This window comes from Enhydra lutris, unplaced genomic scaffold (genome assembly GCF_002288905.1).
Source record: "Enhydra lutris kenyoni isolate GAN:26980312 unplaced genomic scaffold, ASM228890v2 scaffoldscaffold7, whole genome shotgun sequence".
NCBI lineage: Eukaryota > Metazoa > Chordata > Mammalia > Carnivora > Mustelidae > Enhydra > Enhydra lutris.
In genome coordinates, this window is record NW_019154091.1 from 41,977,199 (window position 1) to 41,987,523 (window position 10,325).

The following is a 10,325-nucleotide window of genomic DNA, read 5'->3' on the forward strand; positions in this document are numbered from 1 at the left end:
TTTCTTTAACTTCTTTTATCAGTGCTTTGTAGTTTTCATTATACAAGTCTTTCACCTCCTTGGTTCATTACTAAGTACTTTGTTCTTTTTGTTGCTATTGTAAATGGAATTGCTTTTCTCATTTCCTTTTCAGACAGCTTGATGTTAGTATATGGAAATGGAACTGATTTTTGTCTATTAATTTTGTATCCTGCAATCTTACTGAACTTGTTTATTAGTTCTAACAGGTTTTTTTTATGGAGTCTTGGGTTTTTCCATATATAGTATAGTAGCATGCTATCTACAAATAGTGAATTTTACTTCTTCTTTTCCAATTTTCTTGTCTGAATATTGTGGCCAGACTTCCAGTACTATGTTGAATAAAAGTGGTGAAAATAGGCAACCTTGTCTTATTCCTGATCTTAGAAGAAATTGTTTCAGTTTTTCACAGTTCGATATCATGTTAGCTGTGGGTTTGTCATATAGGGTCTTTATAAGGTTGAGGTATGTTCCCTCCTAATAAAGTGTTTTCATAAATGTACGTTGAATTTTGTCAAATGCTTTTACTGCATCTAATGAGTTGATCACGTTCTTACTCTTCATTTTGTTAATGTGGTTTGTCACACTGACTAATTTGCAGATATTGAAATAGCTTTGTATCCCCAGAATAAATCCCACTTTATCCTGGTATAGGATCCTTTCAATGTATTATCAAATTCGGATTGCCAAGATTTTGTTGAGGATTTCTGCATTTATGTTCATCAGGGATACTGGTCTGTAATTTTCTTTTTTTGTAGTGTCTTTATCAGGTTTTCATATCGGACTAATGCTGAACTTAGAGAATGTATTTGGAAACACTTCTTCCTCTTAAAACTTTTTGGAACAGTTTGAGAAGGATAGGTATTAACTCCTCTTTAAATGTTTGGTAAAATGTAACTGTGAAATAGTCTGGTTCTGGACTTTCACCACTCTCTTTAAATATAAACTTTTCTTTCCTCTATTAATGTTCATTTATTTTCTATTTTGTCTTTCCTTTTTCTCTTCTCCCCTTATATTAAAAACATGATTTTTCAGCTGTAGAACTCTAACCCCCAACAAGCACATAATTCAAACAATTAATAAATTATTTTAGCATATTGCTAAGTATTATGTTCAGGTTCTATTCAGAAACCATTCATGGCTCTTAGAATTCTGGATTGGCTCAAACAGGACTAGATGGTGTCTTTACAGGATGTTATATTTCTAATGTTGCTATGCTACTAAATATAAGCACGGCTTGAGACAGAACCTCTGATTTTACCCCAAAACACACAAGTCCTCTTTCTTAATAAAAATCACTTGAGTATCATAGGACTGGGGAAAAACAAAAAACAAAAAACAAAAAACAAGAATTTATCTACTATATAAAGGACTATATTTAGAAAGTCATAGGATTAGAAGAGGAGATTCATGCAATTAAAACAGGTTTGGGATCTGCATCCTCTCCTACTATGATGCAATGAATACTGTATTGTATTGTTACTACAAAAATGAAAAACAACTGATTATTCAGTTCTTTCTAATATCCCTATAGGCTCTGTGAGAATGGACAGAATTTCCCATTACTCCTGTCATGTCTACCATTCTTCACATCAAACATATTCATCTTTCTGCTTGGAATGCCCCAGAGTCCCTCCTCATACTCTTATTCTTGGCCTCAAAAATTCATTCTATAAAACTCAAATGTCACATTCTTCAGTAAAGATTTTTCTGATTCCTCAGCCACAGTGGGCCTCTCCCTTTGTCTATGTGATGAGATATAAATATAATTTTTGTTCATTTAGCCTACCCCCAACAACTATGTCAAATAGGTACTATTATCGTTTCCACTTCCTAGATAAGAAAACTAAGGCAGGTAAAGTCTTTCTGATTTCAAAGTCCACTGCTTGCTTGCTTGTTCATTTAATGCATACATTCATGAGTTCTATACTCTATTAAAATAATTGTCCGGGGAGCCTGGGTGGCTCAGTGGGTTAAGCCGCTGCCTTCGGCTCAGGTCATGATCTCAGGTCCCTGGGATCGAGTCCCACATCGGGCTCTCTGCTCAGCAGGGAGCCTGCTTCCCTCTCTCTCTCTCTCTCTCTGCCTGCCTCTCCATCTACTTGTGATCTCTCTCTGTCAAGTAAATAAATAAAATCTTTTAAAAAAATAAATAAATAAATAAATAAAATAATTGTCCCATTCTCTGGGTTCCCTGAAGACAGAAAGCAGAGATCCTGTCTCATTCATCTTTGTATTCCCAGGGTCTGGCACAGAACAGATATTCAAGAAATGCTCAATAAATGACGAATGAATGAATAAATGAAAGGTAACAATGTTCAACTTACTCTGGGAGGAAAATTCCTCCCCTTCTAAATGTTCTTCCATAAAGAGTATGCTAGTAAGTGCTTATTTCATTCAGAAAACATTTTGTGTGTATCATATATGACATATACGACACATTTAAGCTGTGCTTAAAGATAACTGAGTTTAGTTCCCTGCCCTCAAGAAACTTACAATTCAGTGGGGGAAAGGTATAAACAATTAGCTACTTTTACTATTACGTATTTTATTTTTCCTAAGCCCCACAAGTTCTTCTCTTTTTTATTTTTTTTTTAAAGATTTTATTTATTTATTTGAGAGAGAGAGAGAACATGAGAGAGGACAAACTCAGAGAGAGAAGCAGACTCCCCGCGGAGCTGGGAGCCTAAAGCAGGACTCCATCCCAGCACTCCAGGATCATGACCGGAGCCAAAAGCAGTTGCTCAACCAAGTGAGCCACCCAGGCGCCCAAGTTCCTCTCTTTAAAGGAACTTCATTCTTTATAACCATTTTCCAATAATTCACACCTCTGAGCCACTAAGATGCAGATCAGTCAACAAGAAAAAAAGAAAAAGGTTAAAAGAACCTCCATGTATCTCAAAAACAAAATTTTTGAGCCATTCTCATTTAACCCAGTAGTGATTTAAGACATGTACAAATTTTAAAGAAAAGAATAAAATCAAGGACATCTGATACTAACAATCCTTGTCCTTTTTCTTTTATGAGAGATCACACAACCAACTGGAAAGTTTTGGAATCAAAAAGATCAAAGTTCCCATCCAAACTCTGTCCCTTTCTCCCCATATGGATCACCAACAAGTCACTTTATCTTTCTGAACACATTTCTTACCTGTAATATGGAAATAAGGAGAACTGCCTTAAAGAGCTTTTGTAAGAGTTTAAAAAGATAATGTATGTAACACCTGCCACACCAAAGCTGCTACTTTCACTATGTCAAATCTCACTAGATTCTTTTTGGAAGCTAATGGTTCTATCTGTAGCATAACAATATTAAAAATTCTGGTCCCAATGTCATTAACTGTGTTACTGACATATCAAAAGAAAGGTACTTTAAAAAAAAGCTACTTCTTTCTGGCAAGAAGAGTGGCATGGGATAAGAGTCAAGACCATAGAGTTACATATCAAGTTTCTAGATGGTAAATACATCATCTGCCTCTTCTCAGCATACACCTTGCAATACCCTTATTTCAGATCCTCTTTGTGAAAAAGAAAACCTTAATAATCATTTCTTATGGTTAGATCTGAAAGAATTGATAGATATCACTCTGTATTAACAATTCCATCTTCTGGGCACCTGGGTGGCTCAGTCGGTTAACTGTCTATCTGCCTTTGGCTCACGTCATGATCCCAGGGTCCTGGGATAGAGCCCAGCATCAGGCTCCCTGCTTAGTGTGGAGCCTGCTTCTCCCTCTCCCTCCTCCTTGTGCTATCAAATAAATAAATAAATAAATATTTTTAAAATAAAAAACAAATAAAATCTTTTATTAAAAAAAAAAAATTCCATCTTCCACAAATGCCCAGGAACTAATCTCAACACACAGTCTATATGTATTACTACATTTTAGGTTCCAAGTCATTTCTCAACTGTTTTCTTTAAGCAATTTTGCAGAAGGCTTTTAAAAATCAAATAAAAACACTTTCTTTTCAATCCTAATCCCAATTTATAATCTAGTTGACTTAAAAATCTCATTTACTTGGTACTGGTACAACTGAAAAAAGAGAATCTAGACACAGACTTTGCACTTTTCATAAAAATTAACTAAAAATGGATCAAAGACCTAACAGTAAAATTATAAAACTCCTAAAAAAAAATGATAAAATCTAGATGGTCTTGAATTTGGCAATGAGTTTTTAAAATGCAACACCAAAAGTTTATCCATGAAATTGACAAGTTGGATTTTATTAAAATTAAAAACATTTGCCCTGCGGGGCGCCTGGGTGGCTCAGTGGGTTGGGGCCTCTGCCTTCGGCTCAGGTCATGATCCCAGGGTCCTGTGATCGAGCCCCACGTCAGGCTCTCTGCTCGGCAGGGAGCCTGCTTCCTCCTCTGTCTCTCTCTCTCTGCCTGCCTCTCTGTCTACTTGTGATCTCTGTCAAGTAAATAGGTGGAATCTTTAAAAGAAAAAAAAAAAAAAACATTTGCCCTGAAAAGACACTGCTAAGAGAATAAAAAGAAAAGCCAGACTAGAAGAAAGTATCAGCAAAATACATATCTGATAAAATGATGGTATGAAAAAGATATAAAGAATTCTTAAAACAATAAGAAAACTGACAACCCTATTAACAAATGGGCAAAAGTTCAGAACAGATAACTCCCCAAGGAAAATATACAGAATACAACAGCATATGAAAAGATGTTTAACATTAAATGTCATTAGGGAATGGCAAATTAAAGCAATAATGAGATATTACTATACCTACTAGAATACATAAAATCCATAAAACTGACAATATCCAAAATTGACAAGGAGAAGAAACAGGAGCTTGCGTTAATTGCTGATGGGAATGAAAATGGCACAGGCACTCTGGAAAACAGTTTGGCAAAATCATATAAAGCTAACAATAACCTTATCATATGATCCAGCAATCATGTTCCTAGGTATTTACCCAAATAATGTGAAATCTTGTGTCTACACAAAAACTTGCCCATGAATATTTGTAGCAGCTTCGTCTATAGTTGCACAAAACTGGAAGTAACAAAGATGTCCATCGATAAATGAATAGATACACAAACTGTGATAACACCCATAAATTGCAAAATTACCAAGTAATAAAAAGAAATGAGCTATCAAATCACAGTAAGACATAATGAACCTTAAATGCATATTCATAAGTGAAAGAAACCAGTGTGACAAGGCTGTATGATTCCCATTATATGATGTCCAGAAAAGGCAAAACTATAGGGACAATTTAAAAAAAAATAATCAGTGGTTGTGGGGGAGGGGGAAAAAGGAGAGGGGGGATTAAGGAAGTGATATATGAAGCACAGATTTCTTTTTTTTTTTTTAATGTATGATACTTTGATACTATAATAAAGGATACATGAAATGATGCATTTTTCAAAACCCCGAGAACTTTACAGGACAAAGAGAGAACTTCAGTGTATGCGAACTTTTAAAAAATCATTTAGAAGGTCAGAAGGATCCCAGAATGGAACAAAAATTGTGACAAAAGGATCTGACACTATTATTAATGCATGCAACTATCTCACTAAGTGGGATGGGGAAAAAGGAATGGAATCTAAACTAAAACCAAAAGTAATTGTACATAAGAACTGTACTCTAGTTGACAAAGTTGTTTCCCACTCTCTGCAAAGAGAACACAAGTTAGCAATTTCAGTACTGGTATAAGTATATAAAAGGATTGACAATTAAGTAAATGGATGACAGGTGGTGGGAGCCAGGTTTCTTTTCATGATTGGGATGGGTTTACAGATAAACAAAAGAAGGCCAGAATGACACAAGTGGTAACAGGGTAGGTAAAGTTGTAGATATCCATATGAACTCATATTTCGCTTAACATGGATACATATGATTATGTAGAGAAATATGTATAGATAGGTGTATATACAGGCTTTGCATACATACATATGTTTCCTGTTCTGTAGATAAGAGGATCTAGAGGCAATGACACCCCAGTAGCAACAAGAACCTAGCACCCAAATCTTGGTTTCTAATATTATTTCCCAAGAAGATCAAACAGATTCTTTCTGGCTGATTCTGGGACTGGGACAGGTAATGGAAATATAAAAAATGAGCCTGGAACATCTTTTAATGTCAGAAAGTAAGGAAATTATTAACAAAAAACAAAAAAAAACACCTCACATTGATGGAGACATGTCAAAGGGACACAAGAGCCAACTGAAGGAGCTCCCAAAGGCCAAAGCTGAAACAACTTGAGCAACAAAATAAAGTAGTACTGGATTATAACCAAAAGTATATAATGTATATCCATGACTACAGACCAATATAAGTAAATGACTGAGTAAATACACAAATGGGGAGAAAAGAAAAATCTGCCATGCAGAAGAATTCTAAATAATTTATATAGATACCCCACCCTCAGGGAGGAAAAGTAAAACTATCCACTCCTTAAATGTGTACTGTGCAAGATGACTTTCTTCTAAAAGTACAGCATAAAAAGAAGAGTAACTTTTCAGGGTAGAAACCTACCAAACACTAACTCAGGCAGGCGATCAAGATCATTATCAACAGTGATAAGTCATGTTGATAGCTCGTACCTTTTATATGATGTAATAAAAACAGCATTTTACTTCTGTGATCTTCCTTTCAAAAAACTAAAAGCCCAGTCTGATCAAGGCAACAAAGTCACACTAATTCCAGTAGAAGGTCATTCTACCCAATATCTCATCAATACTCCTCACAACCGTGAAGGTCATCAAAAACAAGGTCTACTGGGGCGCCTGGGTGGTTCAGTGGGTTAAAGCCTCTGCCTTCGGCTTGGGTCATGATCTCAGGGTCCTGGGATCAAGCCCCGCATCAGGCTGCTCAACGGGAAGCCTGCTTCCTCCTCTCTCTGCCTGCCTCTCTGCCTACCTGTGATCTCTCTCTGTCAAATAAATAAATAAAATCTTTAAAAAAACAAAAACAAAAACAAAAACAAAAAAAAAAAAACAAGGTCTACCAAGCTGTCACAGCCAAAAGGACCATAAGGAGACATGACAACTAAAGTGTAATATGGTATCTAAGATGGTAGAGTCCTGAAACAGAAAAAGGACATCCGATAAACACTGAGGAAACCTAAATAAAGTGTGAATCTCAGTTAGTAATGACATACCAATACTGCTTCGTTAATTATCACAAATACTAATGTAAGATGTAATAAGAGAGGAAATTGGGTAACAGAGTATATGAGAAGTCACTGCCCTATCTTTATAATTTTTCTGTAAATCTAGAACTGGTCTAAAAGGAAAATATATTTTTTTAAATATTATCTAAGAATATATCTAGAAAACACTGCAGAGGGGTGGCTGGGTGGCTAAGTGGGTTAAGCCTCTGCTTTCGGCTCAGGTCATGATCTCAGGGTCCTGGGGATCAAGCCCCACATCGATCCCGTCCAGCTCTCAGCTCAGCAGGGAGCCTGCTCCACACACCCTCCCTCCATCCAGGCCTCTCTGCCTACTTGTGATCCCTCTCTCTGTCAAATAAATAAATAAAAATAAAATCTTTAGAAAACACTGCAGAGGCTGTACTGAAACACCGAACACCTTCCCTGCATACATTAAAGTTAAAATGTTGACAACTATGTTGTTACAGAATTTTCCTTAAGAAAATATTTTCAATCACTAACAGCTGCAAACAATTTCATGCAGTAATTCCCAGCAGGGATGTACTATAGCTAAAGCACTTTAACTAAAATTCCACTTTCCCCCTTACATACCATTGCAGATGTCTGAAAGTTTGTAACCTATCATTAACTTAGGTTGTTTTGTGATGATCCAAATCTGTTTAATACAACTCACCAAAGTTAACTTAAATTTTACATAAATGAAATCAGTGCTAAAATACTCACCCAGCAAAACTTTAAGCATTTAACGAGTGACCTTGAGAAAAACTATCATCTTTTATTGTGGATACCATATTCTCCTATACAAACCATGGTTTTAGTGAGCTCCTGCAGAATTTTAAAATAGGTAAATGAAGAAAAGAATAGAGTCAGCAGAAAAATAAAAAGCAGTGAGTGAACATGTATGCAGCATAGCTCAAGAAAAGGAAGGGTCTAGCATTTGGCGTCTATCAAAAACTGAAAGCAAAGATACAAAGCCTATGTTATAGCATGGAAAAGGACTGATAACTGAAAAGTATCAGCGTAGGTAAAAAATTAAAAAGAGGAAAAAATCAGAAATGAAAACAAAATGAAATATTTTCATTTGACCTGAAACAAGCAAAGGGTTCAAAATTAGACATTAGACTCCTAATAGAAAACAATGCAGAATAAACCATGCTGAAGAATCACCCCAAATTCAACTTCAAGTATTATCCCATCATTAATAAAAGGCTGAAAATTACTACTTACTGATATTCAATGGCATTGGAAAGTGGGAAGAAAAAAGACTTCAAAGAGAAGGTACCAAATATTGTGAACAGTGGTTATTTCAGAATAGTGGAATTAAAAGTTTTCTTTTTTTTTTTTCTGCTGTGGATTGAATGATTTGTGGAATTTTAAAAAGCTTTAATCTATGAATTCTGCACTAAAGGCTTTCTATAAAATGTTATTACATTTGTGATACCCTTTAGTGGCAATTGTATAAAGTGCATTATTTTTCTAATTATACGTCAAAGTGTGAACCCATGACCAAAATTTTTTCACACTAGCAACTTAAGAACTATAACAATCTAACTGAAGAACTCCGATTCCAAACTGGAAATCTATGAGACAGGATGACACTGACTTTAATTTCAATGTCCACACGATCTACATTTAGTGCACCGTTTGCAAAACCTAAGTCCCTTCAGAATGGTATCCTCTCGGTACAAATAAATTAGAAGCTACACACAACACAACTACCTTGCTGTTCCTGTGTATTTCCATACGCATGTGTGTGTAAAGTCTTCTGGGAATCCTAATTCTCCTATCTCGCAAAAGAATAACAAAGCCAAAATCAAGTTGTTCATATGCATCTGAAACCAAGTTTTATCTGTACTCTTAAAATATTACTATTACTCTTATGAGACAAAAAAATGAAATCTTCAAAAGAAATGCGGTAATGCATTTCATTAAAATACATTTTGTAAAGGAGAATTCCAATTCTTAATGCTCTACCGCCCTAGATGTCTATGGTCTTCAAATCCTAATACCACAGGCGTCCTACCCCCAAAGAGATTCCAGCAGTACTATGGGTCTACGGGAAAGGAAGGATTTGAGAAACAATGCAAAGGAAGAGAACGATCCGTGCAAAGATTTCTGCACACAGATAATCCTTGAAAAGAAAGAAGAGTGACCACAGGAGAGGCGAACCGGCTCTTCATACGCGGAGAAATTAACTCCAAAGGCATTAGTTGACAAAGACACCAGAAAGGCCATCTTCCAAAAGTAAAATGGGGATTAAAGTGGAACAAACTAAGAACGGAAAGTCAACAGGAATCGGGAGTGACAACTGTTCAAAAACAACGAGCTATCTTAATTTGAGAGGGTATGCGATGGTGGGAGCTTGCCCCAAACTATCCATCTGAAAAGACCCCCTCCATCTGAGCGTGGGGAGGGTAGCTCTCGAAACCCCGAGCCTAAAATACGCCGTGAGAACACCGCTTTCGTAGTCGCCCCACGGACCAGACAGGCGCAGGTGTATATGTGCGGAAGCTCAGGTTACCAGGAAATATTACAAGGACACTGAGGATCTTCTCTGCCCACCCCTCCCAGAGCCTCGGGCTCCGCGGGCGGCGCGGGGCGGCCGGCGGCCGAAGGTCGGCACCCGCTCGGCGGCGCTCCACGGCCCGGCGTACCGACGCGCTCCGGCAGCAGCGCCCTGGCACACCTGGCTCCCGACACCAGTTGAAAGCGGTCAAAGTGAATGGAAGCGGACGCGGCGCCTGGCACCGCTCCATCCGAGCACACAAAGGCGGATTTTTAAAATCCAGTCTTAGTTCAAACAGCTGGACCCCCGGCCGGCGCCTTTCGCCCGAGGGGCTCTTACCTCGGATCCGCCCTCGGGGCCGTGGCTTTCCCCGGAGGCGCCTCGAGGCGGGACGAGGCAGGCGGCGGCCGGGAGAAAGCCCCCGACCGGGACCACGCCCTTCCAATCCCCCGCGAGCCTCAAAGCGGCGGTCGGCGCCCGGCTGGAGAGCAGCGATCTCCCGGGCGAGCACAGCGCGGGTCTCGCGCTGGGCAAGACCGCCGCGCCCGCCGCCGCCTGTGAAGTCTGGAGCTGCCCGCCCGCTCACCCGCTCGCCGCCAAAGCCAGCCGCGCGCTGCGCATGCTCACTACCCCTGCTAGCAGGGAGCGAGAACGCGCGCGCGCGCCCCCG

At 38.4% G+C, this 10,325-nt stretch overlaps 1 protein-coding gene across 1 annotated transcript in view; it reads right to left on the reverse strand.

The window, feature by feature from the left end:
* LOC111142113 (epidermal growth factor receptor pathway substrate 8) overlaps positions 1-10,061 on the reverse strand; it is a 185,037-nt gene extending 174,976 nt beyond the window's left edge. Inside the window, exon 1 of the mRNA XM_022495081.1 lies at positions 9,995-10,061. The gene's annotated coding sequence lies outside the window, so the exon portion shown is untranslated. The remainder of the gene's footprint in view (positions 1-9,994) is intronic.
* Positions 10,062-10,325: the final 264 nt, after the last annotated feature.